Raw genomic sequence first — 19,144 nt, 5'->3', positions numbered from 1 at the left:
TTGCGTCCTGCTTTCTGTGTGTCCTGCACCCTGTCCCCTGCATCCTGCATGTCCTGCGTCCTGCACCCTGCATGTCCTGCGTTCTGCACCCTGCGTCCTGCATGTCCTGCACCCTGCGGCCTGCATGTCCTGTGTGTCCTGCGTGTCCTGCACCCTGCGTCCTGCATGTCCTGCGTGTCCTTCACCCTGCGTCCTGCATGTCCTACGTGTCCTGCACCCTACGGCCTGCATGTCCTGCATGTCCTGCATGTCCTGCACCCTGCGTCTTGCATGTCCTGCGTGTCCTGCATGTCCTTCATCCTGCATCCTGCATGTCCTGCTATCCTGTGTTTCTCCAATGACCAAACGACCCACAGATGTTTTCGGTTAAGTTTCATCTCCACGTGCTCGTTGATTGAAGTCGTACAGAGCGAGCTCGTCTCTCTCTCCTCTCAGTCTCAGTCACAGTACAGTCCTCTCTCTGGGGCCTGTTATCTGTTGCTCAACTTATCTTCCTCCACTTCTCATTAATGCTTTTTCCCACTTTTGCTCTGAAATTCATTATTTTCTTACTAATCTCCGCAGTGGATAAAAAGCCCTTAAATCCTCCAAAACCTCTTCTCTCTGAGAGTGTGAAGAAAAAACATCATTGCTCCTGTTAAATTAATACTCAGAGCCAATAAACTATTGATATCTGCTTCAAAGTTTGAGTCGTGGCACCTGGGACCGAGGCGGGAAATTGAAAAAGCTTTGAGAAAGCAAAGAAACAGTGGCGGCTAAATTAAATTGCCATCTTGAACTCGTCAGTGAAGGATTAGCGGTTAATTGTGATGTGCGTGCCGTGTCCCCGACCACCGTTGCAGTGTTTCTGTGAATCGTCTGCCAGCCGGCGATAGAATACACACCGCTCCTCTTTCATAATTGGAGGGAGAATCAGAGAAACTCAGATTAGCGTCCACAGAAGAAGGCGGGGGCGGCGGTTTGTTTTCTTCAACAGGTTTGAGGATTTGTAACGCGACCCGCTTCAAAGACTCAACGTTTGTCGCCAACTGTTCTCCGCTGCCTCCGTCCTGCCCTGCAGAAGAGCCTGCATCAATTACCGGTCCACGTGTAGGAGGCATGTTTACACACGCAGGGACACAATACATGAAATACAGTACGCTGAGTGTGTATGTGTGTGTGTGTGTGTGTGTGTGTGCAGCACAGGAAGCATTGTCTGTGCCCTGTAGAGAAACTTCTCCATCAGTTTGAGAGCGGCGCTGAAGTTTCTGTGTTGGCTCTGTGCCAGGGCTAACACACTTTCTACACACATGGGTGACACAACCATATGTTCAATGAAAGACAGCTCAGTGTGTGTGTGTGTGTGTGTGTGTGTGTGTGTGTGTGTGTGTGTGTGTGTGTGTGTGTGTCTGTTTGACAAAAGAAACAGAAAACAGACGAAGCTGTGAAAGTTTTGAGTTTTGTGAAAGTTGGAACATGTAAACACAAAATTAGTTTGATGAAGAGCTCCTTTCTTTGTCAGAGTCAGAGGATGAAGAACTTCCTGCTGCACGTCTCTGAGAGTTAGTTATTTTATATTTTAACTTCTGTAATGGCTCTTCTTTGCCAGAAGTAAGTAAGTAAGTAAGTAAGTAAGTAAGTAAGTAAGTAAGTAACTAAGTAAGTAAGTAAGTAAGTAAGATTTATTCATAGAGCACCTCTCAAGACCAGAGGTCACAAGGTGCTTAACAAACCCTGATCAGAGGACCTCAGAGTCCTGCTGGAGTTATAAGGCTTCAGCAGCTCCCTAATGTAGACTGTAGACCATTGAGCGCTCTGTACACAACAACAAGAATTTTAAACTGGATCCTACATTTAACTGGAAGCCTGTGCAAAGAAATGACGATCGGTGTAACATGAGATCTCCTAGATGATTTGGTTCAAGGATGCATTGCAAAGACATGTAAAGAGAGAATTACAATAATCCAAGCAAGATGACACAAAAGCATGTATAATCATTTCCAGCTTAGCTGTGGACACAAAAGGTCTGAGTTTGGCGATATTTCTGAAGTGATAAAAAGAAGAATGTACCAAACTATTCACATCCTGGGCCAGGCCCTTGGACCCCAAGATTGCGTAGGGCAGGTTTAACAGCAGAGGACAAAAACCCAAGGCTTCTCTTCACCTCAGGAACAACACGGTCAGGAGCTGAGATAAGAACTTTAGTCTTATCTGAATTCCCCTGAAGGTAATTCTCTGCCATCCAACACTTTATACAGTCCACACAGTCAAGCAGGATAGACAACAAGCACAGCTGAATGTCATCAGCATAGAAGTGATAAGAGATGTCTTTAAAAGTTCTTATAAGATACCCTAAGGGGGAGCAGATGAAGAAGAAGAAGAAAGAAAGGTACTTTATTGATCTTTATTGAAATTCAATTGTTTCACTCGTGCTATTTTGGACATGCTACACATGCAGTTTTTTTTTTTTTTGGTATATACATACAAATGCACACACATGCAGTGAACATGCTTAGGGACAGATGTCAGAGTGAGGATACTGCCGTCAACCAGAGCAGTTGGGGGTTCGGTGCCTTGCTCAAGGGCACCTCGGCCGTGCCCAGGCAGATGAACCAGCACCTCTCCAGCCACCAGTCCAATTGCCAAACTTCGTCCATACTGGGACTCGAACCGGCGACCCTTCGGTGTCCAAGCCAAGTCCCTATGGACTGAGCTACTGCCGCCCCCAGACTGTTCCCATACCGGGAGTTGAACCCGGGCCGCCTGGGTGAAGACCAGGAATCCTAACCGCTAGACCATATGGGAAAATAGAGATATAATAAATAGATAGAGAGAAAACAACAGGGGGTCCAGGACAGAACCTTGTGGGACGTCACAGGAAAGGTTTTCTACTGATGAGACATATTTTCCAGCATGAACTGAAAAAGTTCTTCCAGAAAGATATGAGGAAAACCAGTCTAACCAGAAGCATGCTACCTTGGCTGATGAGTAGGGCCTGTCGCACGTTACTGCCCCCTTCTGCTCTGGAGAGGTACTGCAGATGGGATTCCTACCTAAACCCATTAGATTGTGTTGACATAAAGCAATCTTGTAGTTTTAAGGATTTTGCACGTCATGTTAAAACTACATGATTTAAACATGTTGAACCACTAAACATGAATTAATATAACAGAAGCTACATGTTATATTGATGTTGATAAAACAGACACCATGTTGCTTTCTTTGAGTGCAGATGAAGGGTGAAGATACAGTCGGACAGATCAGAGGTGAGGAGGTGAGGAGAGGTCTACCTGAAGCATCCAGAGACACAGGCTTCTTCATCCTCCTCTTCATCCTCAGGTCAGCTCGGACACACACACACACACACACATTAATAATAACTGGATTGGAGAGTCTAAACAGCAGCCTGAGCACAAACAGCAGTTGTTCCTGTTCTCATTAAATCACCTGTTTGCTAATTAATTGATAATTTTTCGTTCCGTCTTATCGTCCTCGTTATCAGAGACTCCATTTAAACCGAACGGCTCGTTTCAAATCACAGAAATGAGTGTGATAGAGAGGCTCACACTCTGATAACATCACATTTTATTTCTCTATATTACTTTGTCACAGCAGGCAGGTAGAAATGAAGAGGTCCCTCACCTTTCCTCATTAAGTCTCACGCCGTCTGTGTCACTGGAGGAAAACAGGACGCTCTTATCTCGTCTCCATGAATCAGATAGAGAGGACGACGGCGAGGTGAAACCATTCTGCAAACACCCTCCATAAACACCAGATTCATTATCTCTGTGAGCTGAATCAAGCAAACACACAGACCTGCAGGAAACACACACTCTGAGAGGGAGAAGTTACACTAGCGTCAGCAGGAACCGGCAACAGAGGGGGAGGACGATGAAAAAACCATCATACTGAAGTCTATTCAGCCATTTAAAGTCGTGAGGAGGTGCAGACACAGCAGGCCTTCTCTGCGTTGAGCTTGAGGAGGGGGCCATGGTTTGGAGAGGAGGAATCACAAACTCAAAACTTCCTCCTCTTCCTTTCAGTCCTCCCGTCTTTCACTTCTCTCCTCTTCCTCCTCCTCCTCCTCCTGAAGCATCACGGTGTTCTGCTCAGCTGAAGCGCGTCCATATTTCCGTTAAGGGCTGGTTAAACTCCATCATTAGGCTAACAAGCTCTTTGCCCTCCAAATGATCATCTGCAGATTTACAGGATTTGTTCTGGAAGGTGAGCTGCTAACCGGAGAGAGAGAGAGAGGAAGATGAGACTCAGAGAGAGGAGAGAGAGAGCGAGGCAGCGCTCCGTCAACATCCAGCACACGAGAAACTTTAGCCATGGAGAGGTCTCTAGGTCAGGGATGATGTTTGGTTAGCAGGTAGTTATGGGGAATATAATCCAAACAGGGTGAGACGAGACCACGACGCAAAGTGGATTTATTGGACATGACGTGTGATCAGTTTGCCTCTGGTGTTGCTCATGTTAGTGGAAGTTAATAACCGTCGTCAAGGGGTTTAGACCAATCAGAATCAATACTTTACTTTCTGATTAACAGTAAAAGTAACACCAGCGACAACCTGATCCCACGTCACATCAACTCATCAGGAGAGAGTCCCTCATTTCCCTCCGCCTCACCACCCGAAAGAGACAGCTTCAATCTGAGAGCAACGAAAGCTGCCGGACGAACACCAGTTCAGCTGTAAACAGCTGGAGGAGTCCAAGGAGGGCAGAGCGCACTTTAAATATAAACAAACTGCAGGACAAGCACCAGTTCAGCTGTGAGCAGCAGGACGATTCCAAGGAGGGCAGAGTGTACTTTAAATATAAACAAACTGCAGGACGAGCACCAGTTCAGCTGTGAGCAGCAGGACGAGCACCAGTTCACCTGTGAGCATCAGGACGAGCACCAGTTCACCTGTGAGCAGCAGGACGAGCACCAGTTCACCTGTGAGCATCAGGACGAGCACCAGTTCACCTGTGAGCAGCAGGACGAGCACCAGTTCACCTGTGAGCAGCAGGACGAGTCAAAGGAGGGTAGAGCACAGTTTAAATATCAATAAACTGCAGGACGAACACCAGTTCAGCTGTCAGCATCAGGACAAGTCCAAGGAGGGCAGAGCACAGTTTAAATATGAACAAACTGCTGGACGAACAACAGTTCAGCTGTGAGCAGCAGGACTAGCACCAGTTTAGCTGTGAGCTGCAGGACGAGTCCAAGGAGGGCAGAGCACACTTTAAATATCAACAAACTGCCCAGATCCACAAACCTTTCTTTTTAAATATGGCAGCCTTTCTTCATTTTGATCCTTTGAGGGTTTGAATCTCTTCTATAACTCAAACCTTTATTCCTTTATTGTTGTGGTTATTTATATTTTATTTCTAAGTTTGTTTTTTGTATTATAATAATAATAATAATAATAATAATAGTTATTATTTATTTATCATTATTTTTATTTTTTAATATATGTATATATATATTTGAATTGTTATTCTTATTGTTTTTTTTGTACCTTTTCCACTTATTTATCTTTTAAATATTAACCTATTTATCTTATTGTATTTTCAATGTTTTTTATTTTCCTTTTTTATTTATTTATCTTTTATTTAAAATTATCATTGATTAATATTGGTTGCTTTTTCGTTCATTCGCTTGCTTTAATTGTTTACACTGATGTTTTGTATTTAATGTGTAAAAATTCAAATAAATAAATATCAACAAACACACCTTTCAGAACGATGAAGACACGCCTGACACCTGAAGGCACCGACTGATGGAGATCACCTAAGAGTCTCTGACTCAGACCAGAACCACAAACATCACAAACACCAGACCTATCTGAGCCCGGACTGAGACTGTGACCCTGATGTCAATCTCTTATCTAAACCTGGATCCTACAGTACGGTTTCTGAAGGTGACACACACACACACAGAGAGAGAGAGAGAGAGAGAGAGAGAGAGAGAGAGAGAGAGAGAGAGAGAGAGAGAGAGAGAGGCTGGTGGCCAATAAAAGCAGCTAATGGAGAGCAGGCAGTCATCAGAGCTGAAGTGTTGCGGGCGTCAGAGTTTGGTTCCTGCGCGCTCTCAGGAAGTGTCCCCACGATCACACACTTAATTGTCTTTATTGTGCGCCATGCTCTCTCCAATATATTATGCTAATGTTTACCCGCTCCTGATAGCACTCAGCGCACATACATGTTTCCTTTCAGACCATCTGGCTCGCCATGTATGACCCGCTCACAAATGCATGTATGTGCTAATTAATCAGCATAGCTCAGGAAGCAATTACACTGTGACAAACACACACAAACACACAAACACACACACACACACACACACACACACACACACACACACACACACACACACACTCACTCTCCATGGTTCTTGAACACACTTCATTAGCTTTGATGTGTGGCAGAGTGAGCAGCTCTCAGAGTTTCTGACACTCAGCATCTGTCCTCGGCCGGATCTGGACGGGACAAAGTGTTGCGTTCAGGGGCCAAACAGGACAACACAGACACGCACACATCTACACACACATGGACACAAACATGGACACACTTACACAGTAAAGCCTCAAACTGTGTAAGTGTACCAAGTGACACACTCAGACATTAGCATGCTATGCACGTCATTTGCAGCTCGTTGAGATCTTCCTTAACGCGGCTGGTCGAAGGTTTTTGTCTGCGTTTGGGTCCAAACACACCAACAATAAATAATACACACTACAATAATGATGTGGGAGGACTTCAGCTCTGTCCTGTGACGCTTGTTAAAGTTTGTTTTAGTGAAGAGGTTTTAAAGATGGAGTTAAATATTAACACCAACTAACAAGACTTCCACTGGCTGTCAGCATGTCTCTCTGTGTCTCCATATTCAGTGTTTAACGTCTCTGCTGCATTGATAACCATCATCTTAAAAAATCAGCATCATAGCTCCGCCTCTGTCTGTGAATAACCCCGCCCCCTTTAGAGTCGATTCCCGTGTCTCTCCATCTCTCGTCCTCCTGCTGCTGAGGTTGTGAGTGACAACCGGCCTCAGTCAGGAGGAAACTCTGACTCTAAGGAGGAGCAGAGCCGCCTGCTGCTGCTGCTGGGATGAATGTTGCTGTGTTGTATTCGGGAGCTTAACTTGCGAACCGAAGGGTCGCCGGTTCGAGTCCCAGTATGGACGAAGTTTGGCAAGTGGACTGGTGTTCACTTACCTGGGCACTGCCGAGGTGCCCTTGAGCAAGGCACCGGACCCCCAACTGCTTGGGGTGCGCTGGCTGATGGCAGCATTCTCACTGTGGCATCTCTCCCTAAGTGCATGTCCACTGCATGTGTGTGCATTGTATGTATATACCAAAAACTGTGCGTGTAGCATGACTGAAAAATACATGAGTGAAAAAATTGAATTTCCCCCTGGGTATTAATAAAGTACGTTCTTCTTCTTCTTCTTGTTCCAAGAGCAATTAAATTATTAAATTCTTAGATTGCAAAATCAAACCAAACTTTTAAAGTTCAACTTTAGCAAACTCAAACAAACAGATAGCAAACTGCAGCATCCGCCTGTCCCCTGCCCAGGGTTTACAGGGGCCTGCATAATTTTATGACCTCATTTGTAGGATTTATGTATGTATGTACGTATGCACATGTGTCTATGTGCATGCATATGCACATATGTGTATATGTATATATGTGTATACATATGTGTTCTTATGTATGTGTATGTGTATGTACATAGGGATATGTTTTATATTTTTATACTCCATATTTTATACTAGCTCCTTAAAAGAATTCTGCTTGCAATCACCAGGAAGAATCCCAAGCGCTCTCTCTGTTCTCTAAAAATGTTGTATTGTCTGTTTGTCTGTGAAGCTGAAGGCAATTTTCCACATTGTAGACAAATAAAGGTTCTAATCTGATCTAATCTGATCTAATCTAATCTAATCTAATCTTGACATGTGCTGCTGACCGCTTGGCCAGGTCGCCCTTGTAAAAGAGGTCTTGATCTCAATGGGTTCTCATCTGGTTAAATAAAGGTTAGCATTCAAAACCCTGAAAGTATAAAACGATCATATTCAGACCTACAGGACGAGACATGTCACATTTACACACCTTATAATTCAGAGAGGTTTATAAAGATGCTAACTCATCTACATCACGTGTCATGAAGCTGTGTGTTGTTATCATGAGATCATTGGTTACTCTGAGACGTGCAGCAGACGTGTGTGTCTCCTGCGCTCAGCAGCAGGTACTGTGTACACACTGCTCTCCGTGTTATGTTGTGTGTGTGTGTGTGTGTGTGTGTGTGTGTGTGTGTGTGTGTGTGTGTGTGTGTGTGTGTCATACATGTGCTGTGTTAGTGTTCAGAGTCTCCACACTGTCAGCACTGATTCCATCTGAATGTATGAACTTACCCAAATGAGGGTATTTATATTTCATGTCAGGGCCGGCGTCCGCATGTCATTTCCAACATGTGTAATTTATCATTAAGCAGCAGCGGAGCATACAGACGCTGCGTTCACTAACATGAACCTATGACTGTGAACATGAATCCCATTAACACGTGATAAAGAGGAAACGTGTGAAGGAATGTGGAGGAGCCGCAGCTGCTGACGCACAAATTAATCCTGAGGAGGAGGTGGAGGAGGAGGAGGAAGAGGAGGAGCGGCTCCCTTTATTCTGTCTTTATTGTAAACATGGAAAATCTATCGATCTGATCGACGACACTGACGGAGTCAATAAACCTGTGTGTGTGTGTGTGTGTGTGTGTGTGTGTGTGTGTTCCTCCTCAGCTGAAGGTCCGTCTGAACGTCTAACTCTTTGTGGGGCCATGCATATTCATGGGAGCTCAGACCGGGGTGGCAGTGGGGTGACACTGGGAGGAAGGGGAGGTTGAGGAGGAGGTGGGGGAGAAGGGGGAGAAGGGGGGAGGAGGGGGGGGTGTGTGCTTGTTGGAGTGTGTCACGTTTCCAGACCAGCGAATTTTTTTGATTAAAGTCCCTTATCCGTTTTATCATGCATATCCCTGCTCTGATTAAAGTGATTGCAGTCTGACACTCACAATGTCAGAGCAGGGGACCCGGGAGCACCCCCCTCCTCCCCCACTCTCTCCCCCCTCCCTCTCTGTCACTCTCTCCATATCTATGTCTCTTTATGCCCCCCTCCTAATGCATGCTTGGAATGTGTAAATCTCCAGCTGCAGATGCTGACGTCCATCTGACATCTATAGGAGACACTGATACCAACACACACACGCGCACACACACACAGGACTCACTGCACACAAACCCGTCATATTTATGATCCTTAAATGATTCATATACACCATGTTTATTCTTTAGAGGTCAGCTGATTCATTTGGTCCTGATAGAAACCTCCACCATCATTCTACACAAACAACTACACACTGTACCTTTAAATATTGCACACTGCACCTTTAAATACTACACACTGCACCTTTAAATACCACACACTGTACCTTTAAATACTACACAATGTAACTTTAAATATTACACACTGTATCTTTAAATAATACACACTGTACCTTTAAATACTACACACTGTAACTTTAAATATTACACACTGTACCTTTAAATACTACACACTGTAACTTTAAATACTACACACTGCACCTTTAAATACTACACACTGTACCTTTAAATACTACACACTGTACCTTTAAATACTACACAATGTAACTTTAAATATTACACACTGCACCTTTAAATACTACACACTGCACCTTTAAATATTGCACACTATACCTTTAAATACTACACACTGCACCTTCAAATACTGCACACTGTATCTTTAAATACTATACACTGTACCTTTAAATACTACACACTGCACCTTTAAATACCACACACTGCACCTTTAAATACTACACACTGTACCTTTAAATACTACACACTGTACCTTTAAATACTACACAGTTTTGAATTCAGTGTGTCTGTGTGTTTAATAGGAGGTCACAGCAGTGACTCTCCTCAGTGTGTTTCATGATGTGTGCTGTAATAGATAAGGCCACTCTCTCATGTTGATTATAAGTCATTGAAACACTCTCATTGGTTATAAATATATATAATACATACATATATATATATATATATTATAAATATATTAAACACATTTAACAGAGCGAGCGTGGATTGATGACATCACCGCCTCACACTCGTCTGTTTGCATCAGTTTAGATAAATATGATTATATTTCTGTTCACGTCTTCTCAACGCAGCTCTGTGATGGAGGTTTGAGTTACAGCAGAGTCTTTGAGAAAGTCACACACACACACACACACACACACACACACACACACACACACACACACGTACACACACACACACACACACACACGTACACACACACGGTTGATGAAACAGCTGGTCCACACACAGCCGAGACCATCCAGTCGGAAATAGTAATTAATGACATTAGAATATCTCTCAGTTTGGTGCCATTGAGGGAGAGGACGACTTTAAAATGTGTAAATCCACAAACTTATCTGACCCCCCCCCCCCCCCCCCCCCCCCACACACACACACATATCCCCCCCGCTAAACAGATTAATTATCTGCAGCCCGAGCTGTCAGCGGAGCAGGGTGCAGATGAGCTTCGATAGGAGAGAGCTGCTCCTGCTAATGATTACATGTTTACACAGAGAGGAGTGTGTGTGTGTGTGTGTGTGTGTGTGTGTGTGTGTGTGTGTGTGTGTGTGTGTGGTACACAAAGGTTATAAACAACAACAGAAAGTCCTGCATCATGCTGCACCTTCACTATTCAAGCTGTGACTTCAGGTTTTCTCTTTGTCGTGTTAAATGTTGTGTGTGGAGTGGAGGTGCAGTGTTAAACTTGTCATGAGGTCATTAACCTCTTAAGGGTTGGGAAGTGTTTCATAGTTGTTGTGTTACTCTGAATGTTTATAAATCTGATGAACAGCATGTTTACATTTTAATATCATAATTTAACCCTTTATCAGGTAACTATAGTAACACAAACTGTAACGTACATGTAGGTCGTTCAGATTCTAAGCATCTGTAAATTCTCCTCTTGATGACATCCCTCTAAAGCAACACATGCACGGTGGATATGTTCTGCAGAGCTCACAGTGTTAACATGATCCTGTGTGTGTGTATATGTGTGCGTGTGTGCGTGTGTGTGGATCGTGCAGGCCTCAGGTGAGCACTGGTATCTTTAAACGCTGCAGCAGCAGAGTTTGTTCTGATGCATTACATCCCAGGGAAGGACAAATCATCCGAGATTTTGACAACCACTCTGAAAAAAAAAGGAGGAAAAATAACAAGAAGCAGAAAAAATCGGGTCCAAAGTCGCAGAAAATGGAGCGAGCGGCGGATCTCAGGGGTAAGTATTAGTTGTCACCCCGTGATCAAATAGTGGAGGCCGGGAAGCGACCAGAGAGAGCCGGGGCCCGGCAGAAAGAAATATAAAGTCCAGATTTAATTCTGATACGGAGAAATAGAATTTCAAAGCTGGATGTCTTATCGTTGGCATGTCCCTTTGCCGGACTGATTTCCCTAGCAAAAGCCTGTCAGTGCTATTATGTTGAACATGGAACCAATTTACTGTGCCGGCTAAACAGGGTTACCGCGCCTCTTGTACCCCTAAATGTTTGAAGTTATCACACTGAGGGAAAAATAGCATTCTGGGTGCAGCGGGGGCCGCGCGGGGCCGGCTCGGACGGGAGTGGACTGTAATTGAAAAGTATCAATCAAAAACAAGGCCGGGCCGGGAGGAAAGCTATTATGTTAACCCGGTGCTCCGGAGAGCTGCAGGAGCACAAATGCATTTCTTTGTATCAGTAATGCTCCCCTGCTCTCTGAGACTCTAAGCCCTGAGACCGGGGGCCGCGTATCTGGACGGATGGACGGCGGCGGGAGGAGGAGAAGGAAGAGGAGGAGGAGGGGGGGGATTATCAAGTGGAGCATGTGGCCATTACAGGCCTGTTTCGTGATGCTATCTGCCCTCACAGATAAGCAAGCCCTCGCTGGTCAGACGTTTCCAATTTCTATACATGAGAGATGAAGACCTTGTGCTGGTGCTCGCCTTCACCTTCTTTCATGTTATTATATTTCTGCCTGCCCTCTCTGTATATTACAAGTGTCCTCTCATGTGCCCGACGCCGCGGCTGACCCCAGCACGCCTCAGCTCCACCCGACACGGATAAAGTGAAGAGGAAGAACAAGAGGAGAGGTCGAGGAGAAACAAGACATGCAAATGAAGCAGGGAGAGGAAGCGGCTTAGTCCAAAGTTACAGGAAACAAATCTTAAGTATCTGAAGAAACACGTCTTTTCTTCATCCGTCTGCTTCTATTACACAACATCCCCACTTCACACACACGCCTCTTTTCTCCTGCTTTGAAACCTGAAATGCAAACGAGGCTTCGAGCTCGCTCTGTTGAATGTTTGTGTCGAGAGCAGCAGAACAAATGCATTTCATTTCATTGAAGCAGCCCTGTTGTGTTTTGGCCATGACTCAATCTGTTCTGATTAGGCTGCAGACAGGGACAACACACATATTCAAATGTGCTGGACCTCAGAGGGTCACTGAACAATTTCCTCTGTTCATGGAAAAAGGATATTGCTCAGCCATCGGTATTCCCTGGTGGCGTCCCCTCCTCTTTTCCTGCGATGGTCTTAGAATAAATTCCTGGATGCATTAACATATAAGAAAGCACAAATGACAGAGAGTATAGCCGCTGGTTTTTCAGCAAATAGCCCTTAGTTAGGGACACCCTTAAGTCGAGGTCAAGCTCAGAGTCGGGGAAATTATGCATTCTCGCCCGGCTGAGGCAAACTGGGGTTCTCCATGTATTAAAATGAATTGTTTTACAAGTTTTATCCCCCAGAAATGGGACACCACTGAGATCCAGTGAGCCAATTTCAGCGCTGCTGTCACGGAGAGAGAGAGACGAGCATACATTTCAATATCTTCTCCTGGGCATTTACATCACACACACACACACACACACACACAGAGGACAGAATAAAAGAGCTCCAGTCTCCGGACGGTTTCATCGTCTCAGTCCACGTTCAATCAACTCTGGAGTCATTTATAAAAACCCTCACACTTAGACTCTCTCTCACACCTTCAGTTTATACCTGATGGACAGAGAGAGACCCACAAACCCTGAAAATACAACCAGTGAGAGTTCTGTGAGCTCAGAGATGATCTGTGTTTCAGACCGAGAGGAGGAACCACATGAGAGTTTAACGTGTTGAAGGTGAGTCAGGAACTCCACCAGGACCAGAGTCTGCACGGGAGAACAAGACTCCTAAAGGTGGAGTGAGGCTGGGAACAGGACTGTGATGGATTCAGATGAGCTTTCAGGTTTGTCGGCTTCAGTAAGACAACACTAATGATGTTATTATTCTAACCTCTGTGAACATGTCTGTGAATAAACTCCTCATCCTCTGCATGAGAAGACTCCCGTGTTTCATCTTTTTACCACAGTGTCATCAGGCAGGCAGGAAGTCATGACCAGTATGCTTTATGCCCCAGTCCAAAGCTGTGCCATAACTTCATCTCTATCTTCTCCATCCTCTCCATCCTCTCCATGCTCTCCCTTCTCTCCTTCTTCTCCATCTTCTCCATGCTCTCCCTTCTCTCCTTCTTCTCCATCCTCTCCATGCTCTCCCTTCTCTCCTTCTTCTCCATCTTCTACATTCTCTCCATCTTCTCCATCCTATCCATCCTCTCCATCTTCTCCATCCTCTCCATGCTCTCCCTTCTCTACTTCTTCTCCACCCTCTCCATCGTCTGCATCCTCTCCATCCTCTCAATCTTCTCCATCCTCTGCATCCTCACCTTCCTGTGCATCCTCTCCATCTTCTCCATCCTCTCCATCTTCTCTTTCTTCCTCTCCATCCTCTCCTTCCTCCATCCTCTCCATCCTCTCAATCTTCTCCCTCCTCTCCTTCCTCTTCATCCTCTACATCTTCTCCCTCCTCTCCTTCCTCTTCATCCTCTACATCTTCTTCATCCTCTCCTTCCTCCATCCTCTCAATCTTCTCCATCATCTCCATCCTCTCCATCCCTTCCATCCTCTCCTCCTCTATCCTCTCCTTCCTTTCCTTCCTCCATCCTCTCCTTCCTCCATCCTCTCCATCCTCTCAATCTTCTCCCTCCTCTCCTTCCTCTTCATCCTCTACATCTTCTTCATCCTCTCCTTCCTCCATCCTCTCAATCTTCTCCATCCTCTCCATCCCTTCCATCCTCTCCTCCTCTATCCTCTCCTTCCTTTCCTTCCTCCATCCTCTCCTTCCTCTCCATCCTTTTTTCTTCGTCTCCTTCTTCTCCATCCTCCATCCTCCCTCCTCTCCATACTCGCCATCCTCTCAATCTTCTCCATCCTCTCCATCCTCTCCTTCATCTTCTTCCTCTTCATCCTCTCCTTCCTCCACCCTCTCCTTCTTCTCCATCCTCTCCATACTCTATCCTCTCCTTCCTCCATCCTCTCCATCTTCTCCATCCTCTCCTTCTTCTCCATCCTCTCCATCTTCTCCATCCTCTCCTTCTTTTCCATCCTCTCCTTCTCCACCCTCTTTCTCCTCTCCAGCCTGGAGGTCCAAGTCTGATCTCTGTTGGTTCCTGAGCTGAAGGCCGGAGAGGGGGCAGCTGCTGATAGGATGTTGATCTGTGACGTTGATGTTTAATTATCAGCGGGTGTAGTTCAGCAGGTGGTTGGTTGAGGTGGAGGAGGCGTCTGCTGCAGAGATAACTGATGAGTTATGCTTTGGTGGAGGTGGAGGAAGCCATCCAGGTAGATCCAGGCTGATGTGTGGGCAGGTGGGAGGAGACGGAGGGAGGTGGAGGAGGTATGTAGATGGGCAGGGATGGAGGAGGGTGTCAGACGGGCGGGCGGAGGGTTTTTAATTCAGATTTCATGTGGGCTCACTCAGCAGTCACTGGAGTCTAAAGTGACTCTGGGGAGCCTCACAGTTCTATATGCAAATACAGAACGCACCTGGCCAGTGGAGCAGGCCTGCTGAGAGGTTACTTATGCAAATCTGATTGAGTGAGAGCATATTGCCAGAGCGCAGGCAGGAGCGCAGGAGTGTGTGTGCAGGAGCGCTCACACACACACACACAGAGATAGAGGCAGTTATATTACACAGGGGCTCTGGGACGCCATGTTCCCCCAGAATAGAGGTGGCAGACAGAGAGGGAAGGATAAAGAAGAGGACAACGGAGAGGGAGAGGCTGAGAGAGCCTGGGAGAGAGGAAGTGAATATGGAGGGAGTGAAGGAGAGTGACAAGACGCAGAGATAAAGAGGGGAGGCGGGAAGAGGGAGGACGTTAGAGAGGGAGAGAGAATGTCAGAGGGAGGAAGAAGAGGAAGCATAATTCTTCTGGACATAATAGCATCTCTCTCTCTCTCTTTCTCTGTCGTCACCCCCCCCCCTGCTGACTCCAACAGCACTCTGAGGGGGGAGTGAGGGAGGGAGGGTAAGGTAATTTCCTATGCACACTTTGTAAATGGGCTGAAATCCCAATATGGCCGCTGACACCCCCTCTCCCTGCGAGGCTGGCATTAACCTGCTGATTAAGTGGTGGAGCTTGGCTGGAGCTCAATCTGCGGCTGATGCATGGCTCCATGATGTAGACAAATGAGCAGAAATCACACCGGCATGAACGGGGCTCTCAGTCAGGCGGCCCCGCGGCCCCGGCCTCAGGCACAACACATTAATAAAGAGAGATTTAGCCCCGCTGATGATTATTGATAACGCTGTGCATAATGTAAAATGCCAGCATGGATGAGAGAGGAACTTTGTGATCCTGAGCTGAAGTGTGTTTAATGGTTCGGGGAGTTCCTGCAGCTCTGTGCACACAAAACAAGGTTTCAGGAAACACTGGGAGGAGGCAAGGAAGGATCTGAAGGTGATAGGAACCATCCTGATGAATAACTCTGATCAGTTAGTTATTGATGAGGTCAGATCAGAGACTCAGACTCCGACCATCAAAGTTCTTTACCTTCGGGTGCAGCGTGCAGCATGCCGCTCTGTTGGACAGGAAGTAGTGTGTTATTTCTCCTGACCTTTGAACCTCATCAGACTGCTCTGATGTTCCTTCAGGTGTTAGCTGAGCAGCACAGACGCAGGTTTCATCACATGTCCTAAACCTGAAAAAGCTGCTTCAGGAGAGCGGCTCTTCATCTTCCTCTGATCTGTGACTTTAGTTCCTCTCGTCCGCTCTCTGATGTTCCCTCTCTCACTCTTCCTCCTCCTCCAGTGACGTCCAGCCTCTCCATCGCCCCCTGGGAGGGAGGCTGGTAGTTCAGGCTGGTTTGATGTGTTTACAGGCTGTTCATGTCTCTCCTGTCAGTGAATATCTACAGTGTGTTTCCCTCGGATCAATGGGCCGGCTCATCAGTGCGGAGGACGTACCGTTTACTTTTACGGCCCGCCTCAGGTGTTTACTGCTCTTTCCTCAGTGGCTGTTTATCACACAGGAATATTATGGGCTGCATGCAGGGATAAAGCTGCCTCTTCTGTTTACTCGACGCTGACAGGAGGCTAACAGGAGGCTAACAGGGAGCACGCTCTTCAGTTAGAGACGAACACGTGGTGTCTGCTGCTTCACACAGCTCCGTGTTGGACTTCTGAAGGGTTCACACAAATAAACTCTTTGATGATTCAGTGAATAATAAAATAAATACATGAGGATGAGTCAGTGATGGGTTTGATTCAAGAGCCAGAGGTCCAGTTCAGGTCCAGGATCTTTGCTGCAGCTCCATGACGAAGACAAACACGGCTTCAAGTCAGAGAAAAGTCAGATCAGATGGGAACTCTGAGATGTAACCGTACAGGGATAATAATAATAATTATAATTATAATAATAATAAACTTTATTCAAAGGGTCTGTGCTGATCTGGGGCGGCAGTAGCTCAGTCCATAGGGACTTGGCTTGGGAAGGGTCACCAGTTCGAGTCCCAGTATGGACGAAGTTTGGCAAGTGGACTGGTGGCTGGAGAGGTGCTGGTTCACTTGCCTGGGCACTGCTGAGGTGCTCTTGAGCAAGGCACCGAACCCCCAAACTGCTTGGGGTGCGTTGGTTAATGGCAGTATCCTCACTCTGACATCTCTCCCTAAGCATGTCCACTGCATGTGTGTGCATGATTGTATGTATATACCAAAAAACTGTGTGTGTAGCATGACTGAAAAATAACACAAGTGAAAAAATTGAATTTCCCCCTGGGGATAAATAAAGTACGTTCTTCTTCTTCTTCTTCTTCTTCTTCTTCTTCTTCTTCTTCTTCTTCTTCTTCTTCTTCTTCTTCTTCTTCTTCTTCTTCTTCTTCTTCTTCTTCTCTCATCTCTGAGTTTGGGGTTTTTTGACTTTGAGACATGGTTTCTGAAATCCAATGTTTACTGGAGGGTTTGTTGTTGTTTGATAATACTCAAAAAAACTAGCTCCAGTAGTTTACAAGGTCAGGTCCTTGTAACGATGGCGTTGTCCCCTCCCTCCTCCACCCGTCAGTCAGAGGTCTGTTAATATCAAAACGCCGTCGGAGCATCAACAACACGTGAAATCATCTGGATTTCTCTTCCCGTGGCGGCTCAGTGAATCCTAAGCGAGGAGCGGCGTCTGGCCGGCTGTAAACGCCTCCCTCCGCTGTCACGCGGCGCTCCGCTCTTTGTTTTGCTTGAGTTGATGTTTTTGTGCCGCCATCACGCCACCATCACTCACTCCGTCTGACACGCTTTGTGTTTAATTAGTTGTAGTGAGCGTTGGAGGAGATACCTGTCCTCCACACGTGTGTGTGTGTGCTAACATGTCAATTTGCTCTTTAGCATGTCGCGAGTCTGGTGATGAATCGGCTCTGACAAATTAATTTGATAAATCATAATTACTGTACGTGTGGCGTGGGGGGGAGGGGCTCGGCGTGGGGGGGAGGGGTGGTTGGAGATGATGGATCAGTGTAAACATGTAATGGCTCCTACAAACAAGCAGCGCTAACATTTGAACCCCTTTGACGGGGCTGTGTGAGGACGCCCTGGTGGTGTGCGAGGACGCCCTGGTGGTGTGTGTGTGTGTACAGCGGCCTGGTGGTGTGTGTGTGTATAGCGGTGTATGTGTGTGTGTACAGCGATCGACAAACAAGTTGATCTTTGTAAAGATTAATTCACTCATGGATGAATCCTCACATCGTCTCCGATCTTCCTCTGGAAGCAGATTTGTTTTTGCTTCTTTACTGAGGGGTGAAAAACCAGCCAATGAAGCTAGTGGAGGGAGAAATAATGCATCATGGGTAATAATAACAGAGCCCTCGCGCTCGTTAGTCAGTGCCTCTTGCTCCAGTAATGGCCCAATTAAGGGAAACCAACCCTGCTCCTCTTTAGGTATGTCACAAATTGATTATCTCTCCATGAGCAGATAACAGAGAGGCTGCCCTGGTCCAAGGCGGCTAATCAGCCGGCGTTTTCACACTTGTTTAGGCTTCAGAGTGCTCATGCAAAGAGAGGAGGGAGGCAACGGAGTGGGAGGAAAAGCATGGACTGGTGCTTCGCTTGTTTCATCACCGTCTCAAATCACTGACTTTACAAACATCTTTATACGTTTGAGCTGTGGTCCATCATCACAGGACTTTAGTCTCATTTAGAACCTAAAGTCTTCTTTAGCTCCTCTCCTATATTCAAAAAAAGCAACATGGTTGTCTGTTTTATCAACATAAGTATAACATGTAGCTTCTATTATATTAATTCATGTCTAGTGGTTAAACATTTTTAATTCATGTAGTTTTAACACGACATGTAAAATCCTTCAAACTACCAGATTGCTTTATGTCAAAACAAGGAACTCGGTAGGAATCCCATCTGCAGTACCTCTCCAGAGCAGAAGGGGGCAGTAACGTGCGTCATCTATGGTGGAGAAATGTCGTTGTTTTCCTTCTCTGGGGAATAGAGTTCTATTCCAACAAACTCAGTCTGTTTTGTGGTCTTTTTCCAAACTTGACACCAACAGGGGTTAAACTAAGTTGGCACGTTTAAACTGCTAAATGTAAACATTCTTGATATGTCAAAGATGTCTTATTTTCTCAATAATTACTATTTTAGAGTCAAAATCATTTCTGATGATTGAACCTACAGGCTTCATGGTGGTGCAGTGGGTAGCGCTGTTGCCTCAAAGTTAGAAGGTTCTGGGTTCGAGTCAGGTGCCTTTCTG

General features: G+C 45.8%; 1 non-coding gene across 1 annotated transcript; it reads right to left on the bottom strand.

Annotated features, from left to right (window-relative positions):
• Window positions 1-2,712: 2,712 nt before the first annotated feature.
• Window positions 2,713-2,784, bottom strand: trnae-uuc. Its single transcript has one exon. It is a non-coding gene; the product is annotated as a tRNA-Glu (tRNA).
• Window positions 2,785-19,144: the final 16,360 nt, after the last annotated feature.

This window comes from Notolabrus celidotus, chromosome 22 (genome assembly GCF_009762535.1).
Source record: "Notolabrus celidotus isolate fNotCel1 chromosome 22, fNotCel1.pri, whole genome shotgun sequence".
In the NCBI taxonomy this organism is placed as follows: Eukaryota; Metazoa; Chordata; class Actinopteri; order Labriformes; family Labridae; genus Notolabrus; species Notolabrus celidotus.
The sequence above is the reverse complement of the archived record's forward strand: the minus strand, read 5'-3'. Positions and strand labels throughout refer to the sequence as shown.